Source organism: Scyliorhinus torazame, chromosome 5, assembly GCF_047496885.1.
Source record: "Scyliorhinus torazame isolate Kashiwa2021f chromosome 5, sScyTor2.1, whole genome shotgun sequence".
Taxonomy (NCBI): Eukaryota; Metazoa; Chordata; class Chondrichthyes; order Carcharhiniformes; family Scyliorhinidae; genus Scyliorhinus; species Scyliorhinus torazame.
Window position 1 is genome coordinate 126,616,027 of NC_092711.1, and position 27,790 is coordinate 126,643,816.

Sequence of the window (27,790 nt, forward strand, 5' to 3'; positions counted from 1 at the left end):
CAGCCGGGACACAGATTTAAAGTTTTGGGTAAAACCTAGATTGAACTATATAAGATCCTGAGGGGTCTTGACAGGGTGGATGTGGAGAGGATGTTTCCTCTTGTGGGAAAATTGAGAACGAGGGTGTCACTGTGCAAAATAAGGGGTCACCCATTTCAGATGGAGATGTGGATTTTTTTATTCTCTTGAGGGTTGTAAGACTTTGGAACTCACGTCCTTAAAAGGCAGTGGAAGCAGAGTCCTTGAATATTTTTAACGCAGAGCTGGATAGATTCTTGATGGGCAAGGGGGTGAAAGGTCATCAGGGGTAGGCAGGAATGTGGAGTTAAGGTTAGAATGAGATCAGCCGCAATCTTATTCAATGCTGAGCAGACTCGAGGGGCCGAGTGGCCTGTTCCTAGTTTGTATGTAAAAGGTACAGGAGATATGAGGTGATATGAGATATATGTTTTTACACAGCGAGCGGCAATGACCTGAAACTTGCTGCCTATGAGGGAGTTTGAAAATAGACACAATGAATGATTTGATTTCAAAAGGAAATCGGATAGACATCTGAGGGAAATAAACCTGCGAGGATACAGGGAGCAGGAGAATGGGACTGACTGGATTGCTCCAGAGAGCTAGCATGGACTCAATGGGCCGAATGCCCTTCTCTGTGTCATCATGTCTCTGACTCCTTTGTGTAATCTAGTTTTGTAATTGAACCCCGGGGTGTTCAGATATCACTCAGGTAAATCTGTGCTACACTCCCTCTGAGGCCATTCTATCCTTCCTCAGGTTTGTTGCCCAGAACTGAACACAGTTCTCCAGGTTTGGCCTAACCAGGGTTTGTGAATCTCGGGGCTTTTCCAGTCACACTGAGACCTGAAATCTTCCCTCACAGACAGAACAGACAAACCTTTTACCTTCCACACTCAGAGGCTGCTGATATTCAGGTTCTGGTGAATCAAGTGACTCTGTCAGATCGCGATGTGACGTTTGGTTTGCGTTTCCCGTCTGTTCAACCTCCACTTCCAGTATCCTGTAAATTTACAGAAACCTCACTGTCAGTCTAGGATAGAAATTCACAACATTCTCTCCTCACCAACTTTGATTAAATGTATTCCTGGAGGTTTGATCACATGACCTGCCCCCATCCTCCAGCCATTAATCGGTCAACACATCCATCCTTGTGACACACTGCCTTCCTCGGCCAATTGGGAAGCAAAAGCACTCATTACCTTCGTGACCTTGGGACCAGTTACTGTCCGAACGATTTTCCAGACACCCAGATGTGAATCTCACCAACGCAGGGAGCGGAGTTGGTGCGAATCCTGGGAGGAGGAGCTTCGGAACAGTAAATATAAATAACTTACCTGTTGGATATCTGGACTGGGGGCAAAAACCGAAACGTGACATCAGAGTAATTAACTAAGTCGGGGAGTATCTAGGAGATTAGTAACTAGGAGATTGCTGAATGTTATCTATATCAACGATTTGGATGAGAATGTACAAGGCATGATCAGTAAGTTTGCAGATGACTACTGGTATTGTAGACAGTGAGGAAGGTTGTCAAAATTGCAGCTATTTCTTGATCAACTGGGGAAGTGGGCCAAGAAATGGCAAATGGAGTTCAATACAGTAAGTGTAAGGAGTTGCATTTCGGAAAGTCAAATCAAGGTAGGACTTTCACAGTGAATGGTCAGGCCTTGGGGTGTATCATGGAACAGAGGGACCTTGGAGTTCAGATACACGGATCTCTAAAGGTGGAGTCACAGGTAGATAGGGCAGTGAAGAGGACTTTTGGCCTTCATAAGTCAGGGCATTGAGTATAGAAGTTGGGAAGTTATGTTGCAGTTGTCCAGGACGTTGGTGAGGTCGCACCTGGAGTATTGTGTTCAGTTTTGGTTGCTTTGCTATAGGAAAGATGTTATTAAATTGGAGAGAGTGCAGAAGAGATTTACAAAGATGGTGCCAGGACTCAAGGGACTGAGTTATAGGGAGAGATTGGACAGGCCAGGACCTTTTTCTTTGGAGCGTAGGACACTGAGGGGTGATCTTCTAGAGGTGTATAAGATCATGAGAGGCATGGATAGGGTGAATGCTCTCAGTCTTTTTCTCAGGGTTGGGGAATCGAGAACTAAAAGACTTTGGTTTAAGTTCAGAGGGGAAAGAATTAATGGGAACCTAAGGAGCAACGGTTTTACACAGAGGGTGGTACGGATGTGGAATGAGCTGCCGGAGGAAGTGGTTGAGGCAGAGACATTGGCAACATTGAAAAGGCATTTGGACAGATACATGGATAGGAAAGGTTCAGAGGGATATTGGGTTAGCTTAGATGGACCTTTTGGTTGGCATGGACCAGTTTGGGCCAAAGGGCCTGTTTCCGTGCTGTAGATTCTATCCATGAACGCCAAGTCTCTTTGGACACCCACTGTACTTAACCTCTTTCCATTTAGAAAGTACTCAGCTCTAACCTTTTTTGGTTCAAAATAGATAACCTCACACTTGTTTACATTGCCACAATCTTGGCCATTCACCTTATCTGTCAATAGGGGCTGGTTTAGCACAGTGGGCTAAATAGCTGGCTTGTAATGCAGAACAATGCCAGCAGCACAGGTTCAATTCCTGCAGCGGCCTCCCCGAACAGCTGCCAGAATGTGGTGACTAGGGGCTTTTCAAAGTAACTTCATTGAAGCCTGCTTGTGACAATAAGCGATTATTATTAATATTATCATTATCTTCTTACAGTTTTATGCTGTCATCAATGCTGTCTACGATGCCACCGAACTTTGTATTATCATCAAAAGTGCAGAAGAGGCACTTTGATCCATCGAGTTTGCACCAACACATCAAAACCTGACCCACCTACCTAATCCCATTTGCCAGCACTTGGCCTGTAGCCTTGAATGTTATGATGTGCTAGTCTTCATCCAGGTACTTTTAAGAGGATGTGAGGCAAGTCGTCTCTACCATCCTCCTCAGCAGTGCATTCCAGACTCTCACCACCCTCTGGGTAAAAATGTTTTTCCTCAAGATATGTGTCAATAAATCTAATGATGTGGAGATGCCGGCATTGGACTGGGGTGAGCACAGTACGAAGTCTGGTATACAGAATACAGTTGATAAGGTGTCACACAAAAGGTAATAAACAAAGTAAGATCCCATGGGGTTTAGAGGTAATATATTAGCTTGGATGGAGGATTGGCCAACCAACAGACAGCAGAGAGTGGGGTTAGATTATATTAGATTTATTGTACGAAGTCTGACAACACCAGGTTAAAGTCCAACAGGTTTGTTTCGATGTCACTAGCTTTCGGAGCGCAGCTCCTTCCTCAGGTGAATGAAGGAGCTGAGGAAGGAGCAGCGCTCCGAAAGCTAGTGACATTGAAACAAACCTGTTGGATTTTAACCTGGTGTTGTCAGACTTCGTACAATAAATCTAATATAATCTAACGCCACTCTCTGCTGTCTGTTGGTTAGCCAATCCTCCATCCAAGCTAATATATTACCTCTAAACCCCATGGGATCTTACTTTGTTTATTACCTTTTGTGTGACACCTTATCAACTGTATTCTGGAAGTCCAAATACATCTACAGGACCCCCATTATCCACCTGGCCTGTCACATCTTCCAAGAACTCCAACGAGTCAAACACTTCACCAAACCACGCTGACTGATGGATTGCGGTTTGACTTTCCAAATGTCCAGTTACTACTTCCTCAATAATGGATTCCAACAGTTTCCCAACAACAGGCTTTAAACTAACTAGTTTCCTACTTTCTGCCTTTTTGAACAGGAAAAATACCATTAGTCTTTTCCTCTAATGCAGCGACATTGTCAATGGGTCAGTGTCTCCCTTCTGGTCTCTGTGACGTTGTTTGTGGAGAGAAGCCGGAAGCAGCGGACAGTGAGAGTGGAGAATGTTCATTGTTCGGCTCTGGGGCTCCACTGGGGTTTGTAAACCCCGCCCCCCAACAGACGTCGCACCTGACACATCACAATGCACGGAGTGATTGACGGCAGCACCGAACCAATAGGCGAAGAGTGGACAGATCCGGAGGACCGGTTGTGAGCGACTGGTCCTCCAACCAATCAGCGTGAATGAGGAGGCGGGACTGGGCTGAGTGAAGCATGCGCAGTGTGATTAATGGCGACGCAGAAAAAGGTTCTATCTCGGATCCACAATCCGTGAAGGTGGGAATGGCGGGACGGAGAGAGAGATGAATCAGGACAGGAGGGTCGTTAGGCACGCTTCGTCTACATGTTATGTAGACCAAAATTCCGGAAAAATAACCTACCGGTACCTGGGGATCTGAGCGGGAGCTGCAGCTTTGTTACAGACAAGATTAAGCAAACGCCATCTTTACTTGGCTCTGGCAGACGTGCGCATGCGCCGTCTCAATATTGGGTTCGCGGCAGTATTGCGCATGCGCCCTCGGCATCCTTTGGATCACTAGCAGCAGTGCGCATGCGGACCCACCATCTTTATCGGGGTCTTACAACACCAGGTTAAAGTCCAACAGGTTTGTTTCGATGTCACTAGCTTTCGGAGCGCTGCTCCTTCCTCAGGTGAATGAAGAGGTCTGTTCCAGAAACACATATATAGGCAAATTCAAAGATGCCAAATAATGCTAGGAATGCGACCATTAGCAGGTGATTAAATCTTTACAGATCCAGAGATGGGGTAACCCCAGGTTAAAGAGGTGTGAATTGTATCAAGCCAGGACAGTTGGTAGGATTTCGCAGGCCAGATGGTGGGGGATGAATGTAATGTGACATGAATCCCAGGTCCCGGTTGAGGCCGCACTCATGTGTGCAGAACTTGGCTATAAGTTTCTGCTCGGCGATTCTGCGTTGTCGCGGGTCCTGAAGGCCGCCTTGGAGAACGCTTACCCGGAGATCAGAGGCTGAATGCCCTTGACTGCTGAAGTGTTCCCTGACTGGAAGGGAACATTCCTGCCTGGTGATTGTTGCGCGATGTCCGTTCATTCGTTGTCGCAACGTCTGCATGGTCTTGCCAATGTACCACACTTCGGGACATCCTTTCCTGCAGCGTATGAGGTAGACAACGTTGGCCGAGTCGCACGAGTATGTACCGCGTACCTGGTGGGTGGTGTTCTCACGTGTAATAGTGGTATCCATGTCAATAATCTGGCACGTCTTGCAGAGATTGCCATGGCAGGGTTGTGTGGTGTCGTGGTCACTGTTCTGAAGACTGGGTAGTTTGCTGCAAACAATGGTTTGTTTGAGGTTGCGCGGTTGTTTGAAGGCAAGTAGTGGGGGTGTGGGGATGACCTTGGCAAGGTGTTCATCGTCATCAATGACGTGTTGAAGGCTGTGAAGAAGATGACGTAGTTTCTCCGCTCCGGGGAAGTACTGGACGACGAAGGGTATTCTGTCGGTTGTGTCCCATGTTTGTCTTCTGAGGAGGTCGGTCCGGTTTTTCGCTGTGGCGCGTTGGAACTGTCGATCGATGAGTCGAGTGCCATATCCCGTTCGTACGAGGGCATCTTTCAACGTCTGTAGATGTCTGTTACGCTCCTCCTCGTCTGAGCAGATCCTGTGTATACGGAGCGCTTGTCCATAGGGGATGGCTTCTTTAATGTGTTTAGGGTGGAAGCTGGAGAAGTGGAGCATCATGAGGTTATCCGTGGGTTTGCGGTAAAGCGACGTGCTGAGGTGACCGTCCTTGATGGAGACGAGTGTGTCCAAGAATGCAACTGATTTTGGAGAGTAGTCCATGGTGAGTCTGATGGTTGGATGGAACTTATTAATGTCATTGTGTAGTCGTTTCAGTGATTCTTCGCCGTGGGTCCAAAGGAAAAAAATGTCATCGATGTATCTGGTGTATAACGTCGGTTGAAGGTCCTGTGCGGTGAGTAGGTCCTGTTCAAACTTGTGCATGAAGATGTTGGCGTATTGGGGTGCGAATTTGGTCCCCATGGCTGTTCCGTGCGTCTGGATGAAGAACTTGTTGTCGAAGGTGAAGACGTTGTGATCCAGAATGAAGCGGATGAGTTGCAGAATTGCGTCCGGAGATTGGCAGTTGTCGGTGTTGAGTACTGAGGCTGTTGCAGCAATGCTGTCGTCATGGGGGACGCTGGTATAGAGTGCCGAGACGTCCATTGTGACGAGGAATGTTCCTGGTTCAACTTGTCCATGGGTGCTGAGTTTCTGTAGGAAGTCCGTCGTGTCGCGACAGAAGCTGGGTGTACCTTGTACGATGGGTTTCAAGATGCCCTCGATGTAGCCAGAGAGGTTCTCACATAGGGTTCCATTGCCTGAAACGATAGGGCGGCCTGGTGTGTTGGTCCTCGTGAATGACCTGCGGCACACAGTCCTCTATCCTCATGGCTAAAATCTTCACCAACAACTTTGTTGACATGTACGGGAAGAATCCACTGTACAAAGTTTTGTATCTTATTGACTTGCCATGCTCATGTCTTGTTTTTTGTTTTTTGTTACGGGGGGGGGGGGGGGGGGGGGGTCTGTTTGTAAGGTAGAAAATATTGTTATTGAACTCTTATTGAACCCCCCCCCCCTCCCTCCCCCCCCCCCCATCTTTAACTCCCCCAATCTCCCTAGCTGCCTCTCGCTTCCTAAGCTGGTGCGCCAGCATCCGGCTCGCCTTTTCTCCATATTCATATACCGCCCCCTGCGCCTTCCTCCACTGCGCCGCCGCGGCCTTCCTGGTGGTCAACAGATCGAATTCGGCCTGGAGGCTGCGCCGCTCCCTAAGCATTGGGAGGCATTGGAATACAAAAAGAAATCTCGGGAGAACCACCATTTTAACCGACTGTACCCTACCCGCCAGCGAGAGTGGCAACATGTCCCACCTTTTAAAATCCTCCTCCATCTGTTCCACCAACTGCGACAAATTAAGTTTGTGCTGTGCCCCCCAGCTCCTAGCTACCTGAATCCGCAAGTATCGAAAGCTCCTTTCCGCCCTCCTCCATGGTAGGTCGTCTATCCCTCTTCCCTGTTCCCCCGGGTGGATCACAAAGAGCTCACTCTTTCCCATATTGAGCTTATAGCCCAAAAAGTCTCCAACCTCCGGTAGGATCTGCATAACCTCAACCATCCCCTCCACTGGATCCGTCACATACAGCAACAGGTCGTCTGCGTACAGCGACACTCGATGTTCCTCTCCCCCTCGAACCACCCCCTTCCATTTCCCCGACTCCCTTAACGCCATGGCCAAAGGTTCAATTGCTAATGCGAACAGCAGAGGGGACAGGGGGCACCCCTGCCTCGTCCCTTGATACAGCCGGAAATACTCCGACCTCCGCCGGTTCGTGACCACACTCGCCACCGGGGCTCTATACAGGAGCTTAACCCAACTGATAAACCCTCCCCCGAACCTCCTCAACACTTCCCAGAGATACTCCCACTCTACCCGATCGAAGGCCTTCTCCGCGTCCATGGCTATCACTATCTCCGCTTCTCCCTCCACCGATGGCGTCATTATCACATTTAGGAGCCTTCGCACATTAGTATTTAACTGCCTATCCTTTACAAATCCTGTCTGGTCCTCGTGAATCACCCCCGGGACACAGTCCTCAATCCTCATGGACAATATTTTTGCCAGCAACTTAGCGTCTACATTAAGGAGCGAGATCGGTCTATACGACCCACATTGCAGTGGGTGCTCATCCCGCTTCAGGATCAAAGAGATCGTCGCCTCCAACATTGTTGGGGGCAGGGTCCCCCCCTCCCTTGATTCATTGAAGGTCCTTACCAGCATCGGGGCTAACAGGTCTACATATTTCCTGTAGAACTACACCGGGAACCCATCCGGCCTCGGGGCCTTCCCTGCCTGCATGCTCCCCAGTCCTTTAACCAGCTCCTCCACCCCGATTGGTGCCCCCAAACCAGCCACCTTCTGTACCTCCACCCTTGGGAACCTCAACTGATCCAAGAATCGCCGCATCCCCTTTTTTCCCTCTGCGGGCTGGGACCTATAGTTCCTCATAAAAGGCCTTAAATATTCGTATATTGCCCCCTGTGCCTTCCTCCACTGTGCCTTTGCCTTCCCTGTAGTCAACAGGTCGAACTCCGTCTGGAGACTTCGTCTCTCCCTGAGCAGTCCCTCATCCGGAGCCTCTGCATATCTCCTGTCCACCCTTAAAATCTCCCCCACTAACCTCTCCCTTTCCCTGCCCTCTCTCTTCACCCTGTGAGCCCTGATGGAGATAAACTCTCCCCTGATTTCCCTTGCTTCGTTAAAGGTCCTTACCAACAGAGGGCCCAGCTGTTCCGCATACTTCTTATAAAATTCGACCGGGAACCCATCCGGCCCCGGTGCCTTCCCCACCTGCATGTTCCCTATCCCTTTGACCAACTCCTCCAACCCAACCAATGCCCCCAGCCCCGCCACCTGCCCCTCCTTCACTCTCAGGAATCTCAACCGATCCTGAAAGCGACCCATCCCTCCCTCCTTCAGTGGGGGCTCGGACAGATACAGTTCCTCGTAGAACTCCCTGAAGACCCCATTGATACCCACCCCACTTCGCACCGTGCTCCCTCCCCCATCCCTAACTCCCCCGATCTCCTGAGCTGCCTCTCGCTTCCGAAGCTGGTGCGCCAGCATCCAGCTCGCCTTTTCTCCATATTCATATACCGCCCCCTGCACCTTCCTTCACTGCGCCTCAGCCTTCCTGGTGGTCAACAGATCGAATTCGGCCTGGAGGCTGCGCAGCTCCCTAAGCAATCCCTCCTCCGGGACCTCCGCGTACCTCCTGTCCACCCTCACCATCTCCCCCACCAGCCTCTCCCTCCTCTCCTTATGGGCCCTAATGGAAATCAGCTCTCCCCTGACCATCGCCTTCAGTGCCTCCCAGACCACCCCCACTTGGACCTCCCCATGGTCGTTAGCCTCCAGGTACCTCTCTATGCACCCTCGGACCCTCCGGCTCACCTCCTCGTCCGCCAACAACCCCACCTCTAAGCGCCACAGCAGGCGTGGGTTCCTCTCCTCCCCCAGCTCGAGGTCTACCCAATGCGGAGCGTGATCGGAAATGGCTATCGCCGAGTACTCCGTATCTTCCACCCTCAGAATCAGCGCCCTACACATGACAAAGAAGTCAATCCGGGAATAGGCCTTATGGACATGGGAGAAAAATGAGAATTCCCTGGCCCCCGGCCTCGCAAACCTCCATGGGTCCACCCCTCCCATCTGGCCAAAATGAGTTTCTGACCCCATATCCACACCATGACTAATAACAGATATTTCAATCTCCATAATGTCACCTGTCCCCACCTCACCCCACCCCAGCTGCTGCTGAAACCTCATCCATGCCCCTGTTACCTTTAGATTTGATTCCAATACATTCCTCTCCAGCCCCTCACGGAAACGTGAGATCATCCAAATCTCTGCTGGCCGTGTATTTTCTCACACCAAGTCCTGTTCACCATCACCCCTGTGCTCACTGACCTACACTGGCTCTGATCAATAAAATCTCGATTATAAAATTTGCATTCATGTTGTCAAATCCCTCCGTGGCCATGAACACCGTCAGCCTTTAACCATGGAAGCAAAGAGCCCTGTTCAATGTGGGGAGAAACAGTTCACGTGTTCGGAATATAGATGATGTTTTAGCCGATGACCTGACCTTTCGAACAATATGTAGTCTCGCTGGGAGAAGCTTTGGAAATCTGGGGATTGTGGAATAGATTTAATCAGATCTGGAGATTAATCGACCTGTTCACACTGAGGAGTGACCGTTAATGTTCTCCGTGTGTGGGAGGGGATTCACTCAGCTAACCAGCCTCACTTCATCATGGTCAATCTGTACTGGACTGTTACCAAGTGCAATATATCTTTCCTGAGGTTTGGTGCCCAGTATGGAACACAGTTCATGCAGCAAGTGAGGAAAAGACAGCAGGAATTTCTCTAATCTGTGGTTTACAAGGACACATTCTTGGTTCCCAGCAGTTACGTTTGTTTAGTAATTTCCTCATGCTCACAAAACTACCCTGCCTGTTAATTCTGATAGTTCCACTACTGTAGCTATAAACATCACACATTAGAATTCAATCTGTTCCAAGGGCAGCACAGTGGCACAGTGGTTAGCACTGCTGCTTATGGCACTGAGGTCCCGGGTTCGATCATGCCTCTGGGTCACTGTCTGTGTGGAGTTTGCATCTTCTCCACGTGTTTGCTGAGTCTCACCCCCACAACCCAAAGATGTGCTGGGTAGGTGGATTGGCTATGCTAAATTGTTCCTTAATTTGAAAAAAATAATTGGGTACTCTAAATTTATTTTAAATTTTTTAAAATCTGTTCCATTATTCATTCTGGTTTAAGTTTATGTTGAGGTTAATAACAGACAAACTCTGTCCTCTCCCCGATCCGATTCGAGTTTCCAATGAGTCGATTCTGTGGAATGGAATGTCTTATCAGCGTTTCCACGGTGACCTGTCTGCAGTGAAGGAATGTCTTATCAGCGTTTCCACGGTGACCTGTCTGCAGTGAAGGAATGTCTTATCAGCGTTTCCATGGTGACCTGTCAGCAGTGATGCGCCTGCTTGAGTTTCTAACTCAAACTAAACTTCTCTCTCCCATAACACACATTATATCAGACATTGGATGTCAATGTATTTCAGCCATGTTATGTTAATATCTCCCAAACCCTAAAAGAAGTTCAGAGACACAAACGTTTACATGTGGGAGGACAAGTTGATAAAGTGTTTAAAAAACACATGGGATCCAAGTGTCATGCAAGAGTACCTTTAAGACATGGGTGTTTAAGCAATGTACCTTTAAGAAAACAGTGATGTCAGAGAGTGGGTGGAGCTGGGCTTCAGATCAGCCATTTTGAAGTTTCAGTTTGAAAAAGAGCTTGTGTGTGTCTGTGTGTTTCCAGAGAGCTGCAGTTTTAAAAAGCAGCTTGTGTGTGTCTGTGTGTTTCCAGAGAGCTGCAGTTTGGAGAAAAAGAGCTTGGGGAGTATCTGTGTTTGCAGTGAGCTGGATCTCTGCCATGAAAGACTATCTCTGGATCATTTGGGTGATTTAAACTCATAATAGTAAAGCCTTTAACCCGATGTGATTCTGTTTAAAGGTGTTAGTCAAGTCTCTTGGAAGTTTGAAGGAACATTTTGAGGAATTATTTACTCTTGCAATATTTTCTGAGTTATCTTTGAAGTAAGGGGTGTTAAGAGATCCAATGTTTATTTAAGATGTTAAGTTTTTGAGTTCATGGAATAAACATTGTTTTGTGTTTAAAACCCCACGTGTCCATAATTGTAATTCCACATCTAGGGAACAAGCCGTGTGCCAGGAAAAGCAACAAATACATTAAAGGGAGAGTTTGGTTGAACTCCATGATACATTTTGGGGCTCTGAAATCACCTCGCCCATAACAATTGGGGGCTCGAGGGGGGATAAAAGTCTACCTATTGGATTGGCTTTTGTGAACTTTAAGACAGTGAAGGATTGTTGCTTTTCCGGTGTGGTATTTTAGTTTAAGTGGGAGAGTGTTGTGAACACTGGCTCTTTCAGAGGCTCATAAGTTTTTGGGGCTGGAGAATGTCACACGTAGTACTTTACGGACAGAAACGAAAAGCAGACTGTTAGATTTGGCAAGAACATTGCAGTTAACATTACCTGACAAAATGCGAAAAGATGAGGTAATTATGGCGGTGGTGAAGCATTTAAAGTTGCCTGAGATAGAATTTGACTCATTGGAAATAGCAAAAATTCAGTTGCAAATTAAACAAATGGAACATGAGAAATAATTAAAGCGTCATACATACTAGAGTGAGAGAGAGGAAAAAAAAAGAGAAAGAGAGAGAGAGGAAAAAGAAAAGGAGAGAGAAGAAAGGAGAAAAGAAAGAATAGCCCCAGCAGAACAAAAAGAAAAGGGAGATACAGATCAGGGAAAAAGATAAAGAGAGGGAGTTTGAACTTCAGAAAATGGCCATGAAACATGACAATCAGTTAAAATTGGCAGACATAAAGGGAAACGTACAGTTGGATGATAGTGATGAGGATAGTGAGAAAGAGCGTCATAGTCGAAGGCTTGGTGGGAATCTATTTAAATATGTCCAAGCATTGCCAAGGTTTGACGAGAAGGAAGTGGAAGCCTTTTTCATTTCATTTGAGAAGGTAGCTAAACAAATGAAATGGCCACAGGACATGTGGGTGTTACTGATTCAAACAAAGCTGGTAGGTAGAGCTAGTGAAGTGTTTGCATCACTACCGGAGGAGGTACCTGGAACGTATGAGGAGGTGAAGAAATCCATCTTAAGTGCATATAAGCTAGTGCCTGAAGCTTACAGACAAAGGTTTAGAAATTTAAGGAAAGAATTTGGTCAAACATACATGGGGTTTGAAAGGTTCAAACAGAGTAATTTTGATAGGTGGATAAGGGCTTTGAAAATAGACCAAACGTATGAAGCTCTCAGAGAAATTATATTTTTGGAGGAGTTTAAAAATTCAATTCCTGATGTAGTGAGAACTCATGTGGAAGAACAGAGGGTTAAAACTGCGAGATTAGCAGCGGAAATGGCAGATGATTATGAATTAGTTCATAAATCAAAGATTGGTTTCCGACATCAGTTTCAGCCGGTGAGGGGTAGAAACTGGGGACATGAGAAATACTCAAGTGGTAAAGGTAAAGGTGATCTGATGGGAGACAATAAAGAGAGTGTACCTCAGATTAAAAAAGAAATCCAGGAGGGTGGAAAAGAAAGGAAAAGTTTCAGATGTTTTCACTGTAATAAACTAGGCCATGTAAAGTCACAGTGTTGGTGGTTGAAGAAAAGCACTGGGAAGGCTGATGTGGTAAAACAGGATAAGACAGTGGGGTTTGTTAGAGCGGTAAAGTAAAGCCCAAGGGAAGCGAAGGAGGTGCAAACGATTGTACAGCCTGTTCAAGAAGTAATTGTTAAGAAGGTGCCAGATGTCTTTAAAGAATTTATTTGTGTGGGTAAAGTTTACTCATGTGTATCAGGAGCAGGTAAAGAAGTTACAATTTTAAGAGATACAGGGGCTAGTCAATCTTTAATTGTAAGAGACGAGGAATTATGTAGTTTGGGAAGAATGTTGCCAGAAAAAATGGTGATATGTGGAATTCAGGGTGAGAGGAGTACCGTTCCATTATATAACCCACAGTCCAAAGATGTGCAGGGTAGGTGGATTGGCCATGATAAATTGCCCTTAGTGTCCAAAATTGCCCTTGGTGTTGGGTGGAGGTGTTGAGTTTGGGTGGGGTGCTCTTTCCAAGAGCCGGTGCAGACTCGGGGGGGGGGGGGGGGGCCCGAATGGCCTCCTTCTGCACTGTAAATTCAATGATAATCAATGATTAATCTAGGACAAAGGTTCGGCACAACATTGTGGGCCGAAGGGCCTGTTCTGTGCTGTATTTTCTATGTTCTATGATAACGTAAGGTTGGAAAGTCCAGTGAAGAGTGGTGAAGTGGTCGTAGGAGTAATAGAGAAACTATCTTGTCCAGGAATACAGTTTATCTTGGGTAATGATATAACTGGATCGCAGGTGAGAGTGATGCCTACTGTGGTTGATAAGCCAGTGGAAAATCAGACAACTGAAGGGTTGAAGGACGAATATCCTGGGATTTTTCCGGATTGTGTAGTAACAAGGTCGCAAAATCACAGGTTGAGACAAGAGGAGAAATCAAAGAGTGAAGCTGAAGTTGAAGTGCAATTTTCAGAAACGATTTTTGATCAGATGGTTGAAAAATAACAAGAACAGATGGAGGATGAGGCGGGTATTTTTAGTTCAGGAAGATTGGCGGAGTTACAACAGAAAGATGTAGAAATAAAACAGATATATCAGAAAGCATATATGGAAGAGGAATCTGAGAGTATACCAGAGTGTTATTACCGTAAAAATGATGTCTTGATGAGAAAATGGAGACCTGTACATATGCAGGCGGATGAAAAGTGGGCAGAAGTTCATCAAGTAGTATTGCCGGTAGGGTAGAGAAAGGAGGTGTTGCGAGTTGCACGCGAGGAACAGTGGGAGGTCATTTGGGAATAAGGAAAACTCAAGCTAAAATCCAGAAACATTTTTATTGGCCTGGACTACATAAAGATGTAGTAAAATTTTGTCAATCATGTCACACATGTCAAGTGATAGGGAAACCTCAAGCAGTGATAAAACCAGCGCCCTTAATACCCATTCCAGCATTTGAGGAACCTTTTACAAGGGTCCTAATCGATTGTGTAGGACCGCTTCCTAAAACAAAAAGTGGGAATCAATATCTTTTGACTAATGGATGTGTCTACTAGGTTTCCAGAGGCCATTCCAGTACGTAATAATACAGCTAAAAGGATTGTGGAGGAGTTACTTAAATTCTTTACTAGATATGGACTACGCACAGAAATTCAATCTGATCAAGGAACAAATTTTACTTCAAAGTTATTCAAAGAAGTTATGGATAGCTTAGGAATAAAACAATTTAAATCAACTGCGTACCATCCAGAATCGCTGGGAGCATTAGAAAGGCAGCATCAAACATTAAAGACAATGTTGTATTGTCAAGATTATCCAGAGGATTGGGATAAAGGAATCCCATTCCTATTGTTTGCAATTAGGGATGCACCTAATGAGTCTACCAAATTTAATCCTTTTGAACTAATTTTTGGTCATGAGGTAAGAGGACCACTTAAATTGATCAAGGAAAAATTGTTGGGTGAGAAATCGGAAATTACACTATTGGATTACGTGTCAAATTTTAGGGAACGATTAAATAGAGCAGGTGAATTGGCTAGGCAACATTTGAAAGTTGCACAAAATGTGATGAAACGGGTAGCGGACAAGAAATCCAAAATTTGTTGTTTTGCCAGTGGGGATAAAGTTTTAGTGTTGTTACCAGTGGTAGGTGAGCCTTTAAAAGCTAGGTTTTGTGGACCGTATCAGATTGAAAGGAAATTAAGTGAGGTGAATTATGTGGTAAAAAACACCAGATAGAAGGAAGACTCACCGAGTGTGTCATGTGAATATGCTTAAAAGGTACTTTTGAAAGGGAAGGAGAGAAAAAGGAGGTTTTAATGATTCCAATTCAAAGTGAAGAACCAAATCCAGATGACTGTGAATTTGACATACCTCGAATTAAATTGGAAAACGAGGATGTTCTTAAAAATTGGGATGAATTGTTAAGTTACCTTCCAGCGGAAAAACAAACTGACCTGAAAGAGTCATTGTTATTGATATCACACGGGCAAGTTTGTAGAGATAAATTGGGAAGTACTAAAATTGCTATACATGATGTAGATGTGGGAAATGCTGTTCCTATCAAACAGCATCCATATAGACTTAATCCTTTAAAATTGGCACAGGTTAACAAAGAGATTGAGAGTATGCTTAAAAGTGGCATAATTGAAGTGGGTTGCAGCCAATGGAGCTCACCCATAGTGATGGTACCTAAACCAGACGGTACCCAACGTTTGTGTATGGACTACCGAAAGGTGAATGCAGTTCAAGAACGGACTTTTATCCTGTCCCACCATTGAAGGATTGCATGGAGAAAGTGGGACAATCTGCTTTTATTTCCAACTTCCAGACATGGAAAGAACATTTAAAACATCGTATGGAGTTCTTCGATCAACTTCAGGTGGCGGGTTTGTTGATGAACCTAGCCGAAAGTGAATTTGGAGACGCCCAAATCACTTTCCTTGAGGAGTTTCCAATACCCTCAAGACGAAGGGTGGCAATGCGATTTCTTAGCATGAGTGGATTTGTCGAACAGTTGTGCAAACGTTTTGTGGCGTGATTACTCCACTGATGGAATTGCTGAAGAAATGTAAAAAGTTTCAATGAACAGCGGACTTTCAACAGGCATTTGACTGCCTGAAAGCTGTGATAACCAATGCTCCTGTATTGGAGAATTGCAAGGGGCTCTGTGGTCAGATTGAACTAAATTATCTGATTCTGAAGAGAAATGCCGAGGAGGAGAGGAATGGATGGATCGTGCAGAGACGGTGTTCAAAGAGACTGTCAATCGAGAAGGATTTCGGTTTGAGGAAGAAGAGCAAAGAAAAATGGACTATATTATTATGCCTGTTTGCGTCTGTTTTTTTTTGTGAAACGTAAAAGTATTTTTACTGTGTGCATTTCTTAGAGGATGGTGCAAAAGTGAAAAATGAAACCATCTTGAAGTTGACGGTTTATTTTTTATTCTTGGGGGGAAGGTGTCATGTGAGTACATTTAAGACATGGATGTTTAAGCAATGTACCTTTAAGAAAACAGTGATGTCAGAGAGTAGGTGGAGCTGGGCTTTAGATCAGCCATTTTGAAGTTTCAGTTTGAAAATGAGCTTGTGTGTGTCTGTGTGTTTCCAGAGAGCTGCAGTTTTAAAAAGCAGCTTGTGTGTGTCTGTGTGTTTCCAGAGAGCTGCAGTTTGGAGAAAAAGAGCTTGGGGTGTGTCTGTGTTTGCAGTGAGCTGGATCTCTGCCATGAAAGACCATCTTTGGATCTTTTGGGTGATTTAAACTCATAATAGTAAAGCCTTTAACCTGATGTGATTCTCTTTAAAGGTGTTAAGTCTCTTGGAAGTTTGAAGGAACATTTTGAGGAATTATTTACTGTTGCAATATTTTCTGAGTTATCTTTGAAGTAAGGGGTGTTGTTGGAATCTGTAATTGATGGATCTTAACTTGCCGAAGTACGCCAAGTTGGGGGGAAGCTTAGTTGATGAATCAAAGTCCTGGCGCACTACGACAAGTTATAAGATTTGTAATATTTCTGCACTATGCCAAGTTGTTGGATTCCTAGTATTATTCGACTGTGTAAAGTTGAAGGAATTTATATTATTTCTGCTAGTCGGTTCCCAGTAGCACTTTGCGAATACTGGAACTCAGCAGAAATGTCAGTTAAAACTTCTCAGGTGCCAAAAAGAATTGTTTTATTTGTAGTCACTTGATTACAATTTGAAAGTCATTTAAAAGGCAATTCGTAGACAATTCGAAGCTTTCAGAGAATTACAGACATTATCTTTTTTGCTTAGGCAGACAGCTCGAAAGTAACTTTTAAAAAGGTCAAAGTCTGGCAATGAAACATGAAGAGAGAGAGAGAGCTAATCTTCAGCTAAACTCAAACTCAAAGTCAAAAGTACATTACATCACTGACACAGACTAACACAAAGACAGAACCCCCAAAAGACATCTCTAAAATGGCGGGCGGAAACTTTTCAGTTATACACTTTCATATCGGTCTTAAGTCATCTAATCACACCCCAATATAATCCTAATTGGTTTGGGTTAGACTCAAACACATTTGATTTGATGGCAAGCCGTCCATCTTCAATGTGCAACATCAGCTTTTCATTGTTTCATGTCTACATGTTCTGGAATGTGATATTCTGCTAATCTTTACCAGCAATAGACTGGTTTTAAGCTAGCTTGGCTAATGTAACAATGGAGACTTCATATTGAGGAAGATTGAGTGAAATATGTATATGATTCAATGCTCTTACAAACTGCATTGGACTCCTGCCACCTCGTTGGAATGGAACTCAGTCCTTGTCCTTGACTATTAGCACAAGCAGTGTCAAATTGTCTTGCAACTGTGCTGTTATAATCTATGATGGAATTTTATGCTGTTTCATGGATCTATTGAAGACCTGAATTTATGTGTGCTAAAATTCTCATTTTTAAATGAGTATTTAAAACCAGGGCTTTATATTTATGCTTAAACGGCTATCTTTTACCTATACTAGTTGCATTCGAAATACCTGGCTTCTACAGGTGTTAAGAGATCCAATGTTTATTTAAGATGTTAAGTTGAGTTCATGGAATAAACATTCTTTTGTGTTTAAAACCCTACGTGTCCAGAATTGTAATTCCACACCTAGGGAACAAGCCGTGTGCTAGGAAAAGCAACAAATACATTAAAGGGAGAGGTGGGTTGAACTCCATGATACATTTTGGGGTTCTGAAAACACCTTGCCTGTAACAATTGCGGGCTCGAGGGGGGATAAAAGTCTATCTATTGGATTGGCTTTTGTGAACTTAAAGACAGTGAAGGATTGTTGCTTTTCTGGTGTGGGATTTTAGTTTAAGTGGGAAGAGTGTTGTGAACACTGGCTCTTTCAGAGGCTCAGAAGTTTTTGGGGGGTGGAGAATGTCACACGTAGTACTTTACGGACAGAAACGAAAAGCAGACTGTTAGATTTGGCAAGAACATTGCAGTTAACATTACCTGACAATATGCGAAAAGATGAGGTAATTATGGCGGTGGTGAAGCATTTAAAGTTGCCGGAGATAGAGTTTGACTCACTGGAAATGGCAAAAATTCAATTGCAAATTAAACAAATGGAACATGAGAAAGAATTAAAGCATCTTGCATACTAGAGTGAGAGAGAGGAAAAAGAAAGAGAAAGAGAGAAAGAGGAAAAAGAAAAGGAGAGAGAAGAAAGGAGAAAAGAAAGAACAGCCCTAGCAGAACAGAAAGAAAAAGAAAGGGAGATACAGATCAGGGTAAAAGATAAAGAGAGGGAGTTTGAACTTTAGAAAATGGCCATGAAACATGACAATCAGTTAAAATTGGCAGACGTAAAGGGAAACGTACAGTTGGATGATAGTGATGAGGATAGTGAGAAAGAGCGTCATAGTCGAAGGCTTGGTGGGAATCTATTTAAATATGTCCAAGCATTGCCAAGGTTTGACGAGAAGGAAGTGGAAGCCTTTTTCATTTCATGTTTTGTGTTTAAAAACCCACGTGTCTATAATTGTAATCCCACACCTAGGGAACAAGCCGTGTGCTAGGAAAAGCAACAAATACATTAAACGGAGAGGTTGGTTGAACTCCATGTTACATTTTGGGGTTCTGAAAACGCCTCACCCATCACCCATAACACAGGTTAGGTGGATTGGCCATTCTAAAAGATTTCCCCGGAGTGTCCAAAGGTGAGGTGGGGTTACGGGGATAGGGTGGAGGAGTGGTCCTGAGTGGGGTGCCGTATTGGTGTGTCGCTGCAGACTTGATGGGCCGAATGGCCTCCTTCTGGAATGAAGGGATTCTATGGACCAGAAAAAGGCCCATATGAAATATCAAGCAGACTGTACAACAATGTTCAGGACTCTCACTGTCCCTCTGGGCGTGTGTGTGTGTGTGTGTGGGCGGGCGGGGGGGGGGGGGGTATTTTTAAAGTGAAGGGTGTCTGTACTGGAAAATCTGAGTACCAAGTGCCAGCTTGAACCATTCTCCAATCAGATCCAGCACAGCTCCTTCTACATTGCCCCATGAAACACTCCCGAGGCTGATACAAAATGGTGTTAGATACAGAGTAAATCTCCCTCGATGCTGTCCCCATCAAACACTCCCAGGATAGGTATAGCACAAAGTTAGAAACAACATATATCCTTCTCTGCACTGTCCCCATCAAACACTCGAGGACAGGTACAACACAGAGTTAGAGTAAAGCTTCAGTTGCACTCCGTCATCAAACACTCCCAGGCCAGGTGCAGCACGGGGTTAGATACAGAGTATAGCTCCAGTTACCCTCCGTCATCAAACACTGCCAGGTGCAGATACACCGGCAGGTTAGCAAAACCATCCCTGGATGCCAAGGCTAGGAGACACAGAATGGAAGGTATGGCGAGCTGGGGCTATTAAAATTTGGTTTTGGGATTGCAGATTACCCACAACATGGAGTGGGGGAATGGGGTTAGATCAAGCTTAAAGCGCATTCAGGTAGATAAATCCCCGGAAACTGATGAAATGTATCCCAGGACATTGTGGTAGACTAGGGGGGAAATTGCGGGTCCCCGAGCAGAGATAGTTGAATCGCCACAGGTGAGGTGCCTGAAGATTGGAGGGTAGCAAATGTTGTGCCTTTGTTTAAGAAAGGCCAGAGGGAAAAGTCTGGGAACTACAGACCGATGAACCTAATGTCTGTGGTGGGTAAGTTGTGAGAAGGTATTCTGAGAGACAGGATCTACAGGCATTTAGAGAGGCAAGGACCGATTAGGGACAGTCAACATGGCTTTGTGAGTGGAAAATCATGTCTCACAAATTTGGTTGAGTTTTTTAAAGGGGTATCCAACAAGGTAGATGAGAGCAGTGCAGTCGACATTGTTGACATGGACTTTAGCAAGGCTTTTGTCAAGGTACCACATGGTAGGTTGTTGCACAAGGTTAAATCTCACGGGATCCAGGGTGAGCTAGCCAATTGGATACAAAATTGGCTTGACGACAGAAGACTAAAGGTGGCTGTAGAGGGTTATTTTTCAAACTGGAGGCCTGTGACCAACGGTGTGCCTCAGGGATCGATGCTGGGTCCACTATTATTTGTTATTTAGATTAATAATTTGGAGGAAAATGTAGGAGGCATGGTTAGTAAGTTTGCAGATGACACCAAGATTGGTGGCATAGTGAGAGTGAAGAAGGTTATCTAGGATTACAACGGAACTTGATCAATTGGGTCAGTGGGCCGATGAATGGCAGATGGAGTTTAATTTAGCTAAACGTGAGGTGATGCGTTTTGGTAGATCGGGGCAGGACCTACTCAGTTAGTAGTAAGGAGTTGGGGAAAGTTATAGAACAAAGAGATCTAGGAGTACAGATTCATAGCTCCTTGAAAGTGGAGTCACGACTTCCGGGTTGCGGCGATGCGGAGCTAAGCCGCGCGATTCGGCAGCTCCCGCGAAAATGGACTTTTGGGCCCGCTAACGGAGCCCCAACGGCACTTTTTTAAAAAACCCAACCCGTGGGGAAGGAAGGAGAAAGTCCCCTACAGACCTGCATGGATCGGACCCGCAGCGAAACGGCGAAAAAAGCGGCCCTGGAGCAGCGGGAGAAGAAAGAAGAAAAAAACAAAATGGCGGCCCCCACGGACAGAGAGGAGATGAAAGAGTTCATCAGGTGTTGCTTCGAGGAGCTGCATAAGGAGATGGTGGCGCCTATACTGGCAATGGTTGAAAGACTTGGAGCAACCCAGAAAGCCCAAGAGGTGAAGATCCAGGAGATCCAGGAAAAAGTGAGTGAGAACGACGACGAGCTCGTGGGCCTGGCGGAGCGGCACGAGGCGCTGCACAAGACGTGGGCGGGAAGACTCGAAGACCTGGAGAACAGGTCAAGGAGAAACAACTTGAGGATCCTGGGTCTCCCAGAAGGAGTGGAGGGGGCCGATGCCGCGGCATATGCGGGCACAATGATCGGGACGCTGATGGGTGCGGAGGCCCCCCCGGGATTGCTGGAGCTGGATGGGGCGCACCGAGTGCTAGCGAGGAAGCCCAAGACAAAAGAGCCGCCAAGGGCGATGCTGGTGAGATTTCACCGGTTTACGGACAGAGAGAGGGTCCTGAAATGGGCCAGGAAGGAACGGAGCAGCAAGTGGGACAATGCGGAGATCAGAATATACCCGGACTGGAGAGCGGAGGTCGCTAAGCGGAGAGCGGGTTTCAACCGGGCCAAAGCGGTGCTGCATCGGAAAGGAGTGAAATTTGGAATGTTGCAGCCAGCACGACTGTGGGTTACACATAATGGCCAACACCACTACTTCGAAACGCCCGAAGAGGCGTGGACCTTTATACTAGCTGAACAATTGGACTCTAATTGAGGGTATGTGTGAGAGGGGGGTGTTTGAGGGTTGAAGTATGATGGTTGTTGTACATAGGGGGTCAACCACGCGCAGGAAATGCTATATGGGCTGGGGGAGAGGGACAAGGCCACGACAGGAGCTGCACCATGGGGGGCGGGGCAGGCTTTGGAAAGCACGGGGTTGTCTTTCCCGCGCGCGGTAAAAAAGGCGGGAAGGGGAACAAAGGAATGTACATTGATTGGGAGATTCCCACACGGGGGGGTTAAAGGGATGGCGGGGGAAGCTGGGGTCAGCAGGTGTCAGCTGACTTACGGGAGGGATATGGGGGAGCAAAAAAGCTAGACGGGGATCTAGTGGGGGGGGGGGGGGGGGGAGAGGAGGGAGGGGGGGGGGGAAGGGGAGAAAGGGTTGCTGCTGCACTGGCCGAAAGAGAATGGGACACAGAAGAGGTGGCTGGGACGGGGGTCCCCCAGTTGGGGGACTGGAGAGTGAGGGAGACGCGGACAAGGGACTGGCCCAGAAAAGGAGATGGCTAGTCGGCAGGCGGGGAGGGTGAGGTGAGTGACCCTCCAATCCGGCTGATAACGTGGAACGTGAGGGGCCTGAATGGGCCGGTGAAGCGGGCTCGAGTGTTCGCGCACTTGAAGGGACTGAAGGCAGGCGTGGCAATGCTCCAAGAGACACACCTGAAGGTGGCGGACCAGGTCAGGTTCAGAAAGGGATGGGTAGGACAGGTATTTCACTCGGGATTGGACGTAAAAAATAGAGGGGTGGCAATTCTGGTGGGAAAGCATGTGTCATTTGAGGCCAAGACTATCGTAGCGGATAATGGAGGGAGATATGTGATGGTGAGCGGTAGGTTGCAAGGGACGTGGGTGGTGTTGGTAAATGTATACGCCCCGAACTGGGATGATGCGGGATTTATGAAGCGCATGTTGGGGCGCATTCCGGACCTGGAGGTAGGACTGATAATGGGAGGGGACTTCAATACAATACGGTGCTGGACCCAGCACTGGACCGCTCCAGGTCAAGGATGGGAAGGAGGCCGGCGGCGGCCAAGGTACTTAGGGGGTTTATGGATCAGATGGGGGGAGTGGACCCATGGAGGTTTGCAAGACCGCAGGCCAGGGAATTTTCTTTTTTCTCCCACGTGCATAAGGCTTACTCCCGGATAGATTTCTTTGTTCTGGGCAGGGTGCTCATCCCGAGAGTGGAGGGGACGGAGTATTCGGCCATAGCCATTTTGGACCATGCCCCGCACTGGGTGAAACTGGAGCTGGGAGACGAGAGGGACCAACGCCCGCTGTGGCGGCTGGATGTGGGACTGCTGGCCGATGAGGTGGTGTGTGGGAAGGTGAGGGGGTGTATTGAAAGGTACTTGGAGGCCAACGACAACGGGGAGGTGCGAGTGGGGGTGGTATGGGAGGCGTTTAAGGCGGTGATCAGGGGAGAGCTGATCTCCATCAGGGCTCATAGGGAGAAGATAGAGGGAATGGAAAGGGAGAGGTTAGTGGGGGAGATCTTGCGAGTGGACAGGAGATACGCAGAGGCCCCGGAGGAAAGATTACTTGGGGACATGCGACGGCTCCAGACGGAGTTTGACCTGCTGACCACGGGCAAGGCGAAGGCACAGTGGAGGAAGGCGCAAGGGGCGACTTATGAGTACGGGGAAAAGGCTAGTCGGATGCTGGCGCACCAGCTCCGTAAGAGGGCGGCAGCGAGGGAAATAGGGGGAATCAAAGATGGAAGGGGAGCCACAGTTCGAAGCGCAACAAAAATAAATAAGGTATTCAAGGACTTCTATGAAGAGCTGTACAGATCCCAGCCCCCAGGGGGGGGGAAGGGGGGATGAGGCGATTCCTGGACCAGCTGGGGTTCCAGAGGGTGGAGGAGCAGGAGGCGGTTGGTTTGGGGGCACCAATTGGGTTGGAAGAGTTGAATAAGGGTTTGGGGAGCATGCAGGCGGGGAAGGCCCCGGGGCCGGACGGGGGGGGGCCGGACGGGTTCCCAGTGGAATTCTATAGAAAATATGTGGACCTGCTGGCCCCGCGACTAGTGAGGACCTTCAACGAGGCAAGAGAGGAGGGAACCCTGCCCCAGACAATGTCGGAGGCGACAATCTCCTTGATTCTAAAGCGAGACAAGGATCCACTGCAATGTGGATCGTACAGGCCGATTTCGCTCCTCAATGTGGATGTTAAGCTATTGGCGAAGGTACTGGCCACTAGGATTGAGGACTGTGTCCCGGGGGTGATTCACGTGGACCAAACGGGATTCGTAAAGGGCAGGCAGTTAAATACCAATGTGCGGCGGCTCTTAAACGTGATAACGATGACATCGGAGGAGGGAGAGGCGGAGATAGTGGCAGCTATGGACGCGGAAAAAGCCTTTGACTGAGTAGAGTGGGGGGTATTGCACACGTTTGGGTTCGGGGGAGGGTTTATTAGATGGGTTAAGCTCCTTTACAGCGCCCCGGTGGCGAGCGTAGTGACGAACCGGCGGAGGTCGGAGTACTTTCGGCTGTACCGAGGGACGAGACAGGGGTGCCCCCTGTCCCCCCTGTTGTTTGCATTGGCGATCGAACCCTTGGCCATATCACTTAGGGAGTCTCAGAAATGGAAGGGGATAGTCCGCGGCGGAGAGGAGCATCGGGTCTCGCTATATGCGGATGACCTGCTGCTATACGTGGCGGACCCAATGGAGGGGATGGTGGTCATGCAGACTCTGAAGGAGTTTGGAGAGTTCTCGGGCTACAAGCTTAATGTAGAGAAGAGTGAGCTTTTTGTATTACAGGCAGGGGACCAAGAACGAGGGATAGGGGTCCTACCGCTTAGGACGGCGGAGAGGAGTTTTCGGTATCTGGGGATCCAGATAGCCAGGAGTTGGGGGACCCTACATAAACTGAATTTGACGAGGGTGGTGGAGCAAATGGAGGAGGATTTTAAAAGATGGGACATGCTCCCGCTCTCGTTGGCGGGTAGGGTGCAGTCGGTCAAAATGGTGGTCCTTCCGTGGTTTTTGTTCGTGTTTCAGTGCCTCCCCATCGTGATCACCAAGGGCTTTTTCAAGAGAGTAGGTAGGAGTATTATGGGGTATGTGTGGGCAAATAAGACCCCGAGGGTTAGGAGAGGGTTCTTGGAACGCAACAGGGACCGAGGAGGGTTGGCTTTGCCAAACCTAGGGAGTTACTACTGGGCAGCAAACGTGGCGATGATCCGCAAGTGGGTCATGGAGGGAGAGGGGGCGGCATGGAAGAGGATGGAGATGGCGTCCTGTAAAGGAACGAGCCTGGGGTCGTTGGTAACGGCACCGCTGCCGCTCTCGCCGACAAAATACACCACAAGCCCGGTGGTGGCGGCAACACTAAGGATCTGGGGCCAGTGAGAAGGCACGGGGTGCAATGGGAGCATCGGTGTTGTCCCCGATCAGGGGTAACCACCGGTTTGTCCCGGGGAAGATGGACAGGGGGTTCCAAGGCTGGCATCGGGCGGGGATAAGACGAATGGGGGACCTGTTCATTGACGGGACATTTGCGAGCCTAGGGGCACTGGAGGAGAAATTTGAGTTACTTCAGTTCTTCAACCAAGATACCGAGGAAAAAAGGGGAGAATAGAATAGAATGTGAACTGGCAAAATACATAAAAATGGACTGTAAAAGCTTCTATGGCTACGTAAAAAGGAAACGTTTGGCTCAGACAAAAGTTTGTCCATTACAGATAGAGTCAGGAGAATTTAGAATTAGGAATAGCGATCTCTACAGCCACCTCGTTCAACTCTCTGGGATGTAGATCATCAGCTTTTGGGGATTTATTCACTTCCTTTTTTAAAAAAAATATTTTATTGAAAATTTTTGGTCAACCAACACAGTACATTGTGCATCCTTTACACAATATTATAACAACACAAATAACAATGACCTATTTTATAAACAGAAAATGAATAAATAATAAATAACAAAAATGAAAACTAACCCTAATTGGCAACTGCCTTATCACAATACCTTAAACTGAATCAGGCTTAGCCTGGCACACGAGGACGACGAGTTTACCCTGCTTAGGGCATCTGCCCACAGCCCCTCCTCGATCTCCTCCCCCAGCTCTTCTTCCCATTTCCCTTTTAGTTCATCTACCATAGTCTCCCCTTCGTCCCTCATTTCCCTATATATATCTGACACCTTACCATCCCCCACCCATGTCTTTGAGATCACTCTGTCCTGCACCTCGTGTCGGGAGCTGCGGGAATTCCCTCACCTGTTGCCTCGCAAAAGCCCTCAGTTGCATATACCTGAATGCATTCCCTTGGGGCAACCCATATTTCTCGGTCAGTGCTCCCAGACTCGCAAACTTCCCATCCACAGATCTTTCAGTTGCGTTATTCCTGCTCTTTGCCACGTTCCATATCCCCCATCCATTCCCCCCGGGGCAAACCTATGGTTGTTTCTTATCGGGGACCCCCCCCAAGGCTCCAGTCTTTCCCCTATGCCGTCTCCACTGTCCCCAAATCTTCAGTGTAGCCACCACCACCGGGCTTGTGGTGCAGTTCCTCGGTGAGAACGGCAATGGGGCTGTCACCATAGCCTGTAGGCTAGTCCCCCTACAGGACGCCCTCTCTAATCTCTTCCATGCTGCTCCCTCCTCCTCTCCCATCCACTTACTCACCATTGAAATATTAGCGGCCCAATAATACTTACTTAGGCTCGGTAGTGCCAGCCCCCCCCTATCCCTGCTACGCTGTAAGAATCCCTTCCTCACTCTCGGGGTCTTCCCGGCCCACACAAAACCCATGATGCTCTTTTCAATCCTTTTTTAAAAAGCCTTCGTGATCACCACCGGGAGGCACTGAAACACAAAGAGGAATCTCGGGAGGACCGCCATCTTAACCGCCTGCACCCTCCCTGCCAGTGACAGGGATACCATATCTTGAAATCCTCCTCCATTTGTTCCACCAACCGCGTTAACTTTAACCTATGCAATGTGCCCCAATTCTTGGCTATCTGGATCCCCAGGTAACGAAAGTCCCTTGTTACCTTCCTCAACGGTAGGTCCTCTATTTCTCTACTCTGTTCCCCTGGATGCACCACAAACAACTCACTTTTCCCCATGTTCAATTGATACCCTGAAAAATCCCCAAACTCCCCAAGTATCCGCATTATTTCTGGCATCCCCTCCGCCGGGTCTGCCACACATAGTAACAAATCGTCCGCATACAAAGATACCCGGTGTTCTTCTCCTCCTCTAAGTACTCTCCTCCACTTCTTGGAACCCCTCAACGCTATCGCCAGGGGCTCAATCGCCAGTGCAAACAATAATGGGGACAGAGGGCATCCCTGCCTTGTCCCTCTATGGAGCCGAAAATATGCAGATCCCCGTCCATTCGTGACCACGCTCGCCATCGGGGCCCTATACAACAGCTGCACCCATCTAACATACCCCTCTCCAAAACCAAATCTCCTCAACACCTCCCACAAATAATCCCACTCCACTCTATCAAATGCTTTCTCGGCATCCATCGCCACTACTATCTCCGTTTCCCCCTCTGGTGGGGGCATCATCATTACCCCTAACAGCCTCCGTATATTCGTGTTCAGCTGTCTCCCCTTCACAAACCCAGTTTGGTCCTCGTGGACCACCCCCGGGACACATTCCTCTATTCTCATTGCCATTACCTTGGCCAGGATCTTGGCATCTACATTTAGGAGGGAAATAGGTCTTTAGGACCCGCATTGTAGTGGATCCTTTTCCTTCTTTAAGAGAAGCGATATCGTTGCTTCAGACATAGTCGGGGGCAGTTGTCCCCTTTCCTTTGCCTCATTAAAGGTCCTCGCCAATACCGGGACGAGCAAGTCCACATATTTTCTATAGAATTCGACTGGGAATCCATCTGGTCCCGGGGCCTTTCCCGCCTGCATGCTCCTAATTCCTTTCACCACTTCTTCTACCTCGATCTGTGCTCCCAGTCCCACCCTTTCCTGCTCTTCCACCTTGGGAAATTCCAGCCGATCCAAAAAGCCCATCATTCTCTCCCTCCCATCCGGGGGTTGAGCTTCATATAATTTTTTATAAAATGTCTTGAACACTCCATTCACTCTCTCCGCTCCCCGCTCCATCTCTCCTTCCTCATCCCTCACTCCCCCTATTTCCCTCGCTGCTCCCCTTTTCCTCAATTGGTGTGCCAGCAACCTGCTCGCCTTCTCCCCATATTCGTACTGTACACCCTGTGCCTTCCTCCATTGTGCCTCTGCAGTGCCCGTAGTCAGCAAGTCAAATTCTACATGTAGCCTTTGCCTTTCCCTGTACAGTCCCT

The 27,790-nt window shown here is 47.4% G+C and overlaps 1 protein-coding gene across 1 annotated transcript in view; it reads right to left on the reverse strand.

Moving 5' to 3' along the window:
- The window catches only part of LOC140421797 (uncharacterized), a 76,002-nt gene that overhangs the window by 38,071 nt on the left and 10,141 nt on the right, over positions 1-27,790 (reverse strand). The window contains exon 2 of the mRNA XM_072506689.1: positions 906-1,021. The gene's annotated coding sequence lies outside the window, so the exon portion shown is untranslated. The remainder of the gene's footprint in view (positions 1-905; positions 1,022-27,790) is intronic.